This window comes from Bombina bombina, chromosome 4 (assembly GCF_027579735.1).
Source record: "Bombina bombina isolate aBomBom1 chromosome 4, aBomBom1.pri, whole genome shotgun sequence".
In the NCBI taxonomy this organism is placed as follows: Eukaryota; Metazoa; Chordata; class Amphibia; order Anura; family Bombinatoridae; genus Bombina; species Bombina bombina.
Genome location: NC_069502.1, coordinates 191,325,774 through 191,340,494, shown reverse-complemented (window position 1 = coordinate 191,340,494; position 14,721 = coordinate 191,325,774).

Genomic DNA, 14,721 nt, shown 5'->3' with positions numbered 1-14,721 from the left:
AAAATGAATAACCACTTAACCGTCAACCACCCACATCACAATACACCTAATTATCCTATTAACCCCTAAACCGCAAAACCCCCATATCGCAAAAAAACCTAATTACCCTATTAAACCACTAAACCGCAAAACCCCCACATCGCAATACATCTAATTACCCTATTAACCCCTAAACCGCAAAACCCCCACATCGCAATACACCTAATTACCCTATTAACCCCTTAACCGCAAAACCCCTACATTGCAATAAACCTAATTACCATATTAACCCCTAAACCGCAAAACCCCTACATCGCAATAAACCTATTTACCCTATTAATCCCTAAACTGCAAAATGCCTACATCGCAATAAACCTATTTACCCTATTAACCCCTAAACCCCTACATCACAATAAACCTATTTACCCTATTAACCCCTAAACCGCAAAACCCCTACTTCGCAATAAACCTATTTACCCTATTAACCTCTAAACCGTCAAATGCCTACATCGCAATAAACCTATTAACCCCTAAACCCCTACTTCTCAATAAACCTATTTAACTTATTAACCCTTTAAACCGCCAAAACCCACAACGCAAATAACTATTTAAATAACTAAGTACAGTACACTAACCTAACACCCCCTAACCTAATACCCCATTAAATAAACCCAAATTACCTAAACTAACATATTCTAAAGTTACAAAAAATAAAAAAATTAAGTTTACAAGAAATAAAAAAAGGCTAACATTACAGAAAATAAAAAATCTAATTGCCAAATTTAACAAAATTAAACCTAATCCCTATGAAAATAAAAAAGACCCCCCCCAAAATAAAAACACCCCTACTCTAAGAATAAACTACCAGTAGGCCTTAAAAGGCTTTTTGCAGGGTATTGCCCCAACACAAAGCCCCCCCTAACAGTAAACCCCCCCACCCACCAAACCCCCCAAATAAAATAACCTAACACTAAAAAACCTAAACTACCCATTGCCCTGAAAAGGGCATTTGTTTGGGCATTGCGCTCTTTTTCTGCCCATCCCTAATCTAAATAAAACAAATCCCCCCAAAAATCCCTTAAAAAAAATCCTAAATCTAACCCCCAGGTTGGTACTCATGGTTCTTGAAGTCTGGCGTAGAAGGTCCTGTTCCAGGCGGAGAAGTCTTCTTCCAAGCGCAACCTCTTCTTCTTCAAGGAACATCCTGCACGGAGCGGAGCTGAAGACTGCGGGGCTGAAGACCGGCAACTCGGGAATTGAAGACCGGCGATCGGGGAGCCATGGAGCATGGAGGATCCTCTTCGTATGATCTCCGCCGTACACTGAATAATGAATTCAAGGTACGCAATTAAAGATGGCGTCTCTTGAATTCCAATTCAAATCAGCCAATAGGATGAAAGCTACTCAAATCCTATTGGCTGTTTAAATTAGCCAATAGGATGAGAGCAAGTGAAATTTTATTGGCTATTCAAATCAGCCAATAGAATTTCACTCGTTCTTATGCTATTGGCTAATTTAAACAGCCAATGGGATTTGAGTAGCTTTCATCCTATTGGCTGATTTGAATTGGAAGAATAAAATCAGCCAATAGGAATTTAAGGGACGCCATCTTTAATCGCGTACCTTGAATTCTCTATTCAGTGTACGGCGGAGATCGTACGAAGAGGATCCTCCACACTCCATGGCTTTTCAGGGCAATGGGTAGATTAGGTTTTTTAGTGTTAGGTTATTTTATTTGGGGGGGTTTACTGTTAGGGGGGCTATGTGTATTTTCTTGAAAAAGAGCTGATTATATTTGGGCAATGCCCTGCAAAAAGCCCTTTTAAGGGTTACTGGTAGTTTATTCTTAGAGTAGGGGGTGTTTTTATTTTGGGGGGGGTCTGTTTTATTTTCATAGGGATTAGGTTTAATTTTGTTAAATTTGGTAATTTTATTTTTTTATTTTCTGTAATGTTAGCTTTTTAAAAAAAAAAATGTAACTTTTTTATTTTTTGTAACTTTAGAATGTATTAGTTTAGGTAATATGGGTTTATTTAATGGGGTGCTAGGTTAGGGGTTGTTAGTTTAGGGGGTGTTAGGTGAGGGGGTGTTAGGTAAGTGTACTGTACTTAGTTATTTAAATAGTTATTTGCGTTGTGGGTTTTCACGGTTTAAAGGGTTAATACGTTAAATAGGTTTATTGCGATGTAGGGGTTTTGCGGTTTAGAGGTTAAAGGGACAGTCTAGGCCAAAATAAACTGTCATGATTCAGATAGAGCATGTAATTTTAAACAATTTTCCAATTTACTTTTATCACCAATTTTGCTTTGTTCTCTTGGTATTCTTAGTTGAAAGCTTAAGCTAGGAGGTTCATATGCTAATTTCTTAGACCTTGAAGCCCACCTCTTTCAGATTGCATTTTAACAGTTTTTCACCACTAGAGGGTGTTAGTTCACGTATTTCATATAGATAACACTGTGCTCGTGCATGAGAAGTTATCTGGGAGCAGGCACTGATTGGCTAGACTGCAAGTCTGTCAAAAGAACTGAAAAAAGGGGCAGTTTGCAGAGGCTTAGATACAAGATAATCACAGAGGTTAAAAGTATATTATTATAAATGTGTTAGTTATCCAAAACTGGGAAATGGGTAATAAAGGGATTATCTATCTTTTAAAACAATAAAAATTCTGGTGTAGACTGTCCCTTTAATAGGGTAAGTAGGTTTATTGCGATGTAGGGGTTTTGGGGTTAATAGGGTAAATAGGTTTATTGTGATGTAGGGGTTTTGCGGTTCAGGGGTTAATAGGGTAAATAGGTTTACTGCGATGTGGGGGTTTTGCGGTTTAGGGGTTAATATTTCGTGCAGGATTTTTTTTTTTTTTTTTTTTTTATTTCCTGCAGGCAGTGTTTTTTTTTATACTTGATGCGGGTGGTTAGTTTTTTTTTTTTTATACTTGATGCGGGCGGTTAGTTTTTTTTTTTTTTAAATACTTTAATGTGGGCGATTAGTTGTTGCTTTTGTAATGCTCTGTTTGCCTTCGCTGCATCCACCTTCGGTGGATTCTTTCACCACCCTGCCATTTTCGGAATTAATTATTTTGTCCTTGCGCTGCCAACATTCAATTGAGGATGCGTGTGCAACTGCCGACGGCGACGGACATTACAACCGCAATTATAGAATAGATATATCATATATATCAGCAGTATAAGCATGGAGCAGCCGCCCCTCCAAAATAAGCAGATAGACCCCAGCAGTACAGTAGAGCAGGTTCCCAGGCAGACTGACACTGTGGAAACACAGCAGACATCAGCTAGGCTGTACATGAACCTGTCCTCATGCACACCGAGTAAGGGCAAAGAACGCAACACTGGCTCCTCTGCAGAAAATTTTTCAATAAAAAAAATCTCATTGCAGAAAATGAAAAAATGTTCTGCCTCTGGGAGGATTGGTACCCTTTACACCCAGAGAGTTTCAGATTAATGGGTTGTAAGGCAAGTTTTACATCAATAAATGTCTGCTTATGGGGTGCGCATTATCTTGTGTGTATTTTAAAATGTTAAGCACTTTTTTGCATTGGTTGGTTGAGAAAAGATCAGGTAGCAGGAATATGGTGCATTATTTCGACAATTTTATGGTCTTTGGTTAACAGGCTACAGGAGAGTGTGATAGGATTCTGGGGGTGCTGTTCAGAACATTGGAGGAATTAGGGCTGCCTGTGGCAAAGGAAAAATCAGAAAGTTCCTGTTCTAGGCTGTCTTTCTTAGGTATATAGATTGGTTCAATTAATCAACAGTGTAGATTGCCTCAGGAGAAAGCCGTTAAGATGAGGGTGGCTATAAAACAGGTGATAGGTAAAAGGAAAATATCACTCAGGGATGCAAAAACTGACGGGGTTACAAAATTTTGTATGTAGGGTGATCCCGGTAGGATTTTTTTTTTTTTTTAAATGAGAATGGACATGAGTACATGGGGTGTGGTGATACCGAGCCATCAGATTAAATAAGCAGTTAAAAGGGGATTTTAAAGTCTTGAATTGTTTTTAACAGACTTTAATGGAGTATGGATTTGGGAACAGAAGGTACTAGCGAATTAAATTCAATTGTATATAGACGCTGCAGGAGGAGCAGGTTTTGGTGCATTTTTTAATGGCAAATGGTGCGCACAAAAATGGCCTCAAGTGTGGCAGGATAGTGTTTGGACAATGAATTTGGGGTTGCTTGAATTTTTCCAGATTGTTACTGCAGTAGAACTATGGGGTATGGAATTAGCTAACAAAAGCATCTAGTTTTAGTCTGACAATAGAGAAATAGTGGATGTATTGAGTAACTTGCAAAACAGAAAGAGAAGCAGTATGCCAGGAACGAACAGCAGCATCAATAGCTTGTTCTATGGCCCGGTTGCCACCTGGGAGTAGCTTCTTTCTGCCCAATTGTGTTTTTCACAGAGGAAAACTTTCCTGTAGTATATCAGTCTGATCCTGCCGACATGGTCAGTCCAACCCCTGAAATACCAGGCAATTCTCCTTTGAACAAGGAATATGACAACCCCAGACGATCGTTTCGGCCTCCTTTGGGCCTCTTCAGTGAGGTGCAGCCATATCCCTCTAAGCACATTAGGCAAGGAGTCCACGTCTGGTTTCCCCATCACCCTTAGGGAGACTGACCATGTTGGTGGGATCAGACTGATATACTACAGGAAATGTTTCCTGTGTGAAAAGCATAATTGGGCAGAAAGAAGCTACTCCCAGATGGCAACCGGGCCATAGAACAAACTATTGATGCTGCTGTTCATTCCTGGCAGACTGCTTCTCTTTCTATTTTGCGTATTGAATAACTTGTCAGCATCATCTCCCCAGGTCATAGCATATGAACAGCACTTGGTTTTACAATGCTTACAGTATAACATACATTTTAGAGCTTAGCACATACCAAGTGTAAAGATGTAATTGCTGATTCTTTGTCAAGGTTTAAATGGGATTTTTTTTTAGAAAATTAGCACCTAATGTGGCGCAGGAAGGTGAGGATTGCCCTTTTTATCTTTTGGCAGAATGGGAGCAATTAGAGGTCATCCGCAAAATCAGTGACACCGAGGAAGTGGACAGCATATAGTATACATTGGAAAGATTAGAAGAAGTTTGTAGGGAACAAATAGGGTGAAAAACATTCCAAGCTTAGGCACATAAGGGTTAAAAAGGAAATTTAAGCAGCATATTGGCGAGAATTAGGAAGAAGATGTTACAAAACAGTGTATAGATTTAAAAATAAAAATATTAAGAGGTTGGTCAGCAGGGGTGGAAAAATCTAAAGATAAAATGGAGCCCATTACTGCACATAGATTGCAGGTGTTAGTGGGAGCATTAGATGATGTTTGTGTGGATGCTATTTACAGCAGCTTTTGTACTGACTATTAAAAGATCTAAAATGGCTAGGGAAGGAAGAGGGGCATTGGTATCAGCTAAGGCGTCGGGAGGAAATATCTGTTAATAATGGTTACATGTGTAAAGAATTATTTAGAGGAGGGTCTTGCAGTGAGCATTATGTTTTTTTTTAGGCATAAAGATGGAAGTAATTTAACCAGTTTTCAATTTAAAAAGGTTTTTCGGTTGGCAGTTGAAAACTTGGGATGAGATGCTAGTTATTTGGCCCCTCATTCCTTCAGTATAGAGGCCGCTACAAGCGCAGCATCATTAGGGGTTCCAGCTGAGCAGATAAAAAAGATGGGTATACAAAAAATATATCTGGCCTCTGTCAAGAAAAAATAAATTAAAAATGTTTTTCTCTTGTAAGGTGTATCCAGTCCACGGATCATCCATTACTTGTGGAATATTCTCATTCCCAACAGGAAGTTTCAAGAGGACACCCACAGCAGAGCTGTTATATAGCTCCTCCCCTCACTACCATACCCAATCATTCTCTTGCAACTCTCAACGCGCATGGAGGTAGTAAGAGGGAGTGGTGAAAAATAGTTAGTTTATTTCCTTCAATCAAAAGTTTGTTATTTTTAAATAGTACCGGAGTTGTGCTATTTTATCTCAGGCAGAGATAGAAGAAGAATCTGCCTGAGTTTTCTATGATCTTAGCAGGTTGTAACTAAGATCCATTGCTGTTCTCACATATGTCTGAGGAGAAAGGTAACTTCAGAGGGACAAGCAAACAATCAAACCAGCAGTGCGCTCTTTCCTCCCTCACCACATAAGGCAGTACTTCTGGGTTGCGGCACACAGGAGAGTGGGGATGACGGCAAAGGAACTGCAGCGCATCCGTCCCATACGCTAAGAAGCAGGTAATCCAAAATACAGAATGATGTCCCAGAAACCGGCAAGTATAAAAATATCCAATCTTTATTAGCAGGTATATAAAAACAGCAAACGGTTCAGTCCATCAAAGCAACAGCACAAACTGACCAATATAAAACACAACAAGAGGGAGAGAAGCTGCGCTCCTCATGCAGCAGACATGTTTCGTGCTTACCAAGCACTTGTTCACTGCTTAAAGGAGCAGCAGCTGCCTTCCGCTTAAATAGGCTACAGCTGTGACTGAATTTAAAGACACATAACACATACTCACATTTAGAAATGTAAAAGTAGTTATCTCCCTCATGCAGTGCGTATAACTTATGTAAATATAAATGCACTTCTCACTGAATAGTATAGGATAACAGTAGAATTGATAGACATTTCTGATACTTAAAATGGTAAATATACTGTAATTTATAAAGTACTGTAATATTAAAAAAGGATTTAATTCATGAAATAGCAGAACTTATTAATCTTAACTAATATCCTAATTTAATCCAGACAAGTAATACTGCAGTATGCCTATCAAAACTGTATAAATATAATGAATCATATATATACAAATCCCTATACACAAAGATCTATATCTCTCCTTAAGTTTAGACCATGGGGCATAGATGTATTTAAAGTAAATATCCAATACACCTCTCTTAAGTTTATTTTGTCTATTGCCTCCTCTTCTCCATCGTGGAACATGGTCAATACCTTGCAAGGATAAAAGTGACGCATCAGAATTATGGAATGTTTTAAAATGTCTTGCAATAGGGGTGTCAGAGTCTGGATCCTCTATGGAACGCATATGTTCAAGGAACCGTTCTTTTAGGGGTCTTTTGGACCTCCCCACATACTGTTTTGAACACCCTCCGCATGTCAAAAGGTAAATAGTATGTGTAGTAGCACATGTTATGTAAAACTTGATCTGATGTACTTTTCAAGTTTTAGAAGAGGTAAAAAATTCACATTCACAGATTCACATGTTTTACATACTCTGTGTCTACATTTAAAGAAACCTTTTTTTTGTTTAAGCCAGCAATTCTGTTTTGATCTAGGTAGATCAGATGGTGAAACATAATTGCCCAAGGTTTTTCCTCTTTTGGAGATAAATTGGCAACCTTCACTGACTATCCCTTTAAGGATTGGGTCAGTGTGTAGAATCGGTAAGGATTCTCTTATTATTTCACAGATTTTATTATATTCAAGGCTATAAGTCGTAATAAACTTAGGTTTGCCTATCTCCAGATGACCTTTATTTTTGTTTTTATATTGCAATAGTTTGGCCCTCGTTATGATATCTACATCTTTACGAGCTTTGTCTAGGGTAGTTTCATTATATCCTCTTTCTTTTAATCTCTGAGTGATAATGTCAGCTTGTTTCTTGTAGTTACTTTCATTTGTACAGTTTCTTTTAGCCCTAATGTATTGGCCTTTAGGGATCCCTTGTAACATGTGTCTAGGGTGACAGGAATTAAAATCAAGGATAGTATTTCCTGCTGTTGCCTTTCTGTATAGATCAGTCTCTATTACCCCTGTATCAGTATTACCAATAATGGTTATATCCAAAAAGTTAATTCTGTCATTGCTATGTTCACCCACCAATTTGATGTTATGGTCATTGTCATTAAGATAAGTACAAAAATCATCTACTGTGCTATCCGCACAGTCCAAAATTTATAACTTCAGAGGGAGAATGGCATTCAGTTTACTCTGCTATGAGGTATGTGCAGTTATATTTTTTTCTAGGATTGGAAATACTAGAAAATGCTGCTGATACCTGATAAATGTAAGTTAAGCCTGAATACAGTGATTTAATAACGACTGGTGTCATGCTTACTCTCAGGGGTAATACCCTTATAGATATGCTATATAAAATGTTTGCTGGCATGTTTAATCGTTTTTTATATATGCTTGGTGATAAAACTTTATTGGGGCCTAATTTTTTCCACATGGCTGACTTTATTTTTGCCTAGAAACAGTTTCCTGAGACTTTCCACTGTTGTAATATGAGTGGGAGGGGCCTATTTTAGTGCTTTTTTGCGCAGTTAAAATTACAGACTGAGACATCCAGTTTTCCTCAGAAGTTCCCTGAATGCTACAGGACATCTCTAAAGGGTCTAAAATCATTTTTTGGGGAAGGTAGGAGCCACAGTAGAGCTGTGGCAGTTTGTTGTGACTGTTAAAAAAGTCTATGTCGTTTTTTTTATCCGTTTTTTTGAACTAAGGGGTTAATCATCCATTTGCAAGTGGGTGCAATGCTCTGTTAGCCTATTACATACACTGTAAAAATTTAGTTTGTGTAACTGCCTTTTTTCACTGTTTTTCAAATTTTGACAAAATTTGTTTCTCTTAAAGGCACAGTACCGTTTTTTATATTTGCTTGTTAACTTGAATTAAAGTGTTTTCCAAGCTCATTGCTAGTCTGTATAAACATGTCTGACATAGAGGAAACTCCTTGTTCATTATGTTTAAAAGCCATGGTGGAACCCCCTCTTAGAATGTATACCAATTGTACTGACTTCACTCTAAGCAACAAAGATCATATTCTGTCTTTAAAAAATTTATCACCAGAGGAATCTAACGAGGGGGAAGTTATGCCGACTAACTCTCCCCACGTGTCAGATCCTTTGACTCCCGCTCAAGGGACTCACGCTGAAATGGCGCCAAGTACATCTAGGGCACCCATAGCGTTTACTTTACAAGACATGGCGGCAGTCATGGATAATACACTGTCAGCGGTATTAGCCAGACTACCTGAATTTAGAGGTAAGCGAGATAGCTCTGGTGTTGGACGAAATGCAGAGCATACTGACGCTTTAAGAACCATGTCTGATACTGCCTCACAGTATGCTGAAGCTGAGGAAGGAGAACTTCAGTCTGTGGGTGATGTTTCTGACTCAGGAAGGATACCTGATTCTGATATTTCTACATTTAAATTTAAGCTTGAACACCTCCGCGTATTACTTAAGGAGGTTTTAGCTGCTCTGAATGACTGTGACACAATTGCAGTGCCAGAGAAATTGTGTAGACTGGATAAATACTATGCAGTGCCGGTGTTTACTGATGTTTTTCCAATACCTAAAAGGTTTACAGAAATTATTACTAAGGAATGGGATAGACCAGGTGTGCCGTTCTCTCCCCCTCCTATTTTTAGAAAAATGTTTCCTATAGACGCCACCACACGGGACTTATGGCAGACAGTCCCTAAGGTGGAGGGAACAGTTTCTACTTTAGCAAAGCGTACTACTATCCCTGTCGAGGACAGTTGTGCTTTTTCAGATACAATGGATAAAAAATTGGAAGGTTACCTTAAGAAAATATTTTGTCAACAAGGTTTTATCCTACAGCCCCTTGCATGCATTGCCCCTGTCACTGCTGCTGCTGCGTTCTGGTTTGAGTCTCTGGAAGAGGCCTTACAGGTAGCGACTCCATTGGATGACATACTTGGCAAACTTAGGGCACTTAAGCTAGCCAATTCTTTTTTTTCTGATGCCATTGTTCATTTGACTAAACTAACGGCTAAGAATTCTGGTTTTGCTATACAGGCGCGCAGGGCGCTATGGCTTAAATCATGGTCAGCTGACGTGACTTCAAAATCTAAGCTGCTTAACATTCCCTTCAAGGGGCAGACCTTATTCGGGCCTGGTTTGAAGGAGATTATTGCTGATATCACTGGAGGAAAAGGTCATGCCCTTCCTCAGGACAGGTCCAAATCCAGGGCCAAACAGTCTAATTTTCGTGCCTTTCGAAACTTCAAGGCAGGTGCGGCATCAACCTCCTCTAATGCAAGACAAGAGGGAACTGTTGCTCAGTCCAAGGCGGTCTGGAGGCCTAACCAGACCTGGAACAAAGGTAAGCAGGCTAAAAAACCTGCTGCTGCCTCTAAGACAACATGAAGGAACGGCCCCCTATCCGGTAACGGATCTAGTGGGGGGCAGACTTTCACTCTTCGCCCAGGCGTGGGCAAGAGATGTTCAGGATCCCTGGGTGTTGGAGATTATATCCCAGGGATATCTTCTGTTCTTCAAAGTTTCTCCCCCAAAAGGGAGATTTCACCTTTCACAATTATCTGCAAACCAGATAAAGAAAGAGGCATTCTTACACTGTGTACGAGACCTCCTAGTTATGGGAGTGATCCATCCAGTTCCAAAAGAGGAACAAGGACAGGGTTTTTACTCAAATCTGTTTGTGGTTCCCAAAAAAGAGGGAACCTTCAGACCAATTTTGGATCTAGAGATCTTAAACAAATTCCTCAGAGTTCCATCATTCAAGATGGAAACTATTCGTACCATCCTGCCTATGATCCAGGAGGGTCAATATATGACTACAGTGGATCTAAAGGATGCTTATCTTCACATTCCGATACACAAAGATCATCATCGGTTTCTCAGGTTTGCCTTTCTGGACAGGCATTACCAGTTTGTAGCTCTTCCTTTTAGATTAGCTACAGCCCCAAGAATCTTCACGAAGGTTCTAGGGTCGCTTCTGGCAGTTCTAAGGCCGCGGGGCATTTCGGTGGCCCCTTATTTAGACGACATCCTGATACAGGCGTCAAACTTCCAGATTGCCAAGTCTCATACGGACATAGTACTGGCATTTCTGAGGTCGCATGGGTGGAAAGTGAACGAGGAAAAGAGTTCTCTATCCCCACTCACAAGAGTTTCCTCACAAGGGACTCTGATAGATTCTATAGAAATGAAAATTTACCTGACGGAGTCCAGGTTATCAAAGCTTCTAAATTCCTGCCGTATTCTTCATTCCATTCCGCGCCCTTCGGTGGCTCAGTGCATGGAAGTAATCGGCTTAATGGTAGCTGCAATGGACATAGTGCCGTTTGCACGCTTACATCTCAGACTGCTGCAACTATGCATGCTCAGTCAGTGGAACGGGGATTACACAGATTTGTCCCCTCTACTAAATCTGGATCAAGAGACCAGGGATTCTCTCCTCTGGTGGCTATCTCGGGTCCATCTGTCCAAAGGTATGACCTTTCGCAGGCCAGATTGGACAATTGTGACGACAGATGCCAGCCTTCTAGGTTGGGGTGCAGTCTGGAACTCCCTGAAGGCTCAGGGATCGTGGACTCAGGAGGAGTCACTCCTTCCAATAAATATTCTGGAATTGAGAGCGATATTCAATGCTCTTCAAGCTTGGCCTCAGTTAGCAACTCTGAGGTTCCTCAGATTTCAGTCGGACATCACAACTGTGGCTTACATCAACCATCAAGGGGGAACAAGAAGTTCCCTAGCGATGTTAGAAGTCTCAAAGATAATTTGCTGTGCGGAGATTCACTCTTGCCACCTATCAGCTATCCATATCCCAGGTGTAGAGAACTGGGAGTCGGATTTTCTAAGTCGACAGACTTTTCATCCAGGGAAGTGGGAACTCCATCCGGAGGTGTTTGCACAAGTGGTTCATCGCTGGGGCAAACCAGAGTTGGATCTCATGGCGTCTCGACAGAACGCCAAGCTTCCTTTTTACGGATCCAGGTCCAGGGACCCCAAGGCGAAGCTGATAGATGCTCTAGCAGCGCCCTGGTCTTTCAACCTGGCTTTTGTGTTTCCACTGTTTCCTCTGCTCCCTCGACTGATTGCCAAGATCAAGCAGGAGAGAGCATCAGTGATTTTAATAGTGCCTGCGTGGCTATGCAGGACCTGGTATGCAGATCTAGTGGACATGTCATCTTTTCCACCATGGACTCTGCCTCTGAGACAGGACCTTCTACTTCAGGGTCCTTTCCAACATCCAAATCTAATCATGGAGATTGAACGCCTGATTTTATCAAAGCGTGGTTTCCCTGAGTCAGTCATTGATACCTTGATACAGGCACGAAAGCCTGTCACCAGGAAAATTTATCATAAAATATGGCGTAAATATCTTTATTGGTGTGAATCCAAGGGTTACTCATGGAGTAAAGTCAGGATTCCCAGGATATTATCCTTTCTCCAAGATGGTTTGGAAAAAGGATTGTCATCTAGTTCCTTAAAGGGACAGATTTCTGCTCTGTCTATTCTTTTGCACAAGCGTCTGGCAGATGTTCCAGACGTTCAGGCATTTTGCCAGGCTTTAGTTAGAATCAAGCCTGTGTTTAGACCGGTTGCTCCGCCATGGAGCTTAAATTTGGTTCTTAAGGTTCTTCAAGGAGTTCCATTTGAACCTCTCCATTCCATAGATATCAAACTTTTATCTTGGAAAGTTCTTTTTTTGGTAGCTATTTCCTCGGCTCGTAGAGTCTCCGAGTTATCTGCCTTACAATGTGATTCTCCTTATCTGATTTTCCATACGGATAAGGTTGTCCTGCGTACCAAACTGAATATCAATCAAGATATTGTTGTTCCATCCTTGTGTCCTAATCCTTCTTCAAAGAAGGAACGTCTATTACACAATCTAGACGTGGTTCGTGCTTTAAAGTTTTACTTACAAGCTACTAAAGATATTCGACAAACATCTGATTTGTTTGTTGTTTACTCTGGACAGAGGAGAGGTCAAAAGAAGCATAATACGCTTAGCCTATGAGACTGCTGGACAGCAGCCCCCTGAAAGGATTACAGCTCATTCCACTAGAGCTGTGGCTTCCACCTGGGCCTTTAAAAATTAGGCGTCTGTTGAACAGATTTGCAAGGCGGCGACTTGGTCTTCACTTCATACCTTTTCAAAATTCTACAAATTTGATACTTTTGCTTCTTCGGAGGCTATTTTTGGGAGAAAGTTTTTACAGGCAGTGGTACCTTCCGTTTAAGTACCTGCCTTGTCCCTCCCTTCATCCGTGTACTTTAGCTTTGGTATTGGTATCCCACAAGTAATGGATGATCCGTGGACTGGATACACCTTACAAGAGAAAACACAATTTATGCTTACCTGATAAATTTATTTCTCTTGTGGTGTATCCAGTCCACGGCCCGCCCTGTCATTTTAAGGTAGGTAATTTTTAAATTTAAACCACAGTCACCACTGCACCCTATGGTTTCTCCTTTCTCTGCTTGTTTTCGGTCGAATGACTGGATATGGTAGTGAGGGGAGGAGCTATATAACAGCTCTGCTGTGGGTGTCCTCTTGCAACTTCCTGTTGGGAATGAGAATATCCCACAAGTAATGGATGATCCGTGGACTGGATACACCACAAGAGAAATAAATTTATCAGGTAAGCATAAATTGTGTTTTTTCCTTTGGTTGACTGTTGTTAATTGTGTTGGTAAGGCTAACGTGATTTGTTTATTACAGGCAGAGTATTTAGAGTATGGATACTGGGACACTCCTAGGTACATTGGGCAGCAGTACATGCTGCAACGACCAAGCATGGTGTGAACTTAGGATTTAGCTCTAGGGCAGTATGAATTAGATGGATAGGAAAGAGAGGAATGAAGTGGAATCAGTTGATGGAAATAGCGCAAGTATCTAGAAGAAAATGGGGTGAGCCTGATATCTTGATCATACATCTAGGAGGCAATGATATAGGCTTAGTACCTTCAATTGAGCTACAGGAACTGGTGAAAGAGACTTTTAAATGGTTCAAGGTAGCATGGCCAGAAACCAAGTTGGTGTGGTCAAGTATAATTTCTAGGATGTTTTGGAGGGATTGTATTGCACAAAAGGGGGGATATACGAGTAGAAAGAAGGTGAATCAAGCAGTAAGGAAAGTGATAGAGGAAATGGGAGGTAAAGTGTTAGAACATCCCTCATTTGGTGTAAGCAATAAAGAGCTTTACAGAGGCAATGGAGTACATTTGTCAAAGGAGGGCAACAACATATTCATTGAGGACATCAAGAGTATGATACAAAGTTAGGTTGAGGTAAGAAAAGGTTACAATGGGAAATGAGGGGATGGTGGTAAGAGGATCCTCTTATTGCAGTGAAATGTTGCGGCCTGGCACGTGGGTACGGTAATAATGGGGGGAGGTCTGTAGGGTACAGGGACATTGAGTGGTGGTCTGTCGGTCAAACTCATATGATCTCCTGGTCTGCAGACCTTTGGCCTGTTATTTGCCATGTTTTACACCCCTAAGTTGCATGCGGTCACGCTTCTTGGTTACGTGAGGCCGCCTATTTCTTTAAAATGCTGGTGCTGGTTGATGTGGTTTGATTTGGATTATGATTTATTATGATTTGACAGTTTATGAGGATCGCTCAAATTTGGCCATAAAGGCAATTAATTCTGTTTAAATTAATAAATATGTGACCTTTTCTAACGCCAAAAATGTGTCTGTCATCATTACTAAAAAAGGGTAAAATTTGTTAAAGGACCAGTAAACACAGTAGATTTGCATAATCAACAAATGCAAGATAACAAGACAATACAATAGCATTTACTCTGAATTTCAAATGAGTAGTAGATTCTTTTCTGTAAAATACTTTTCCCCTTTCCAAGTTACTTGTTATACCTGCTGTATAGTATTAAATGTACAGGAAATAATTTCTTCAAGTACATTATTGTGTTTGAAAAAGCTAATTTTGCTCATAAATCCATCACCTATTGT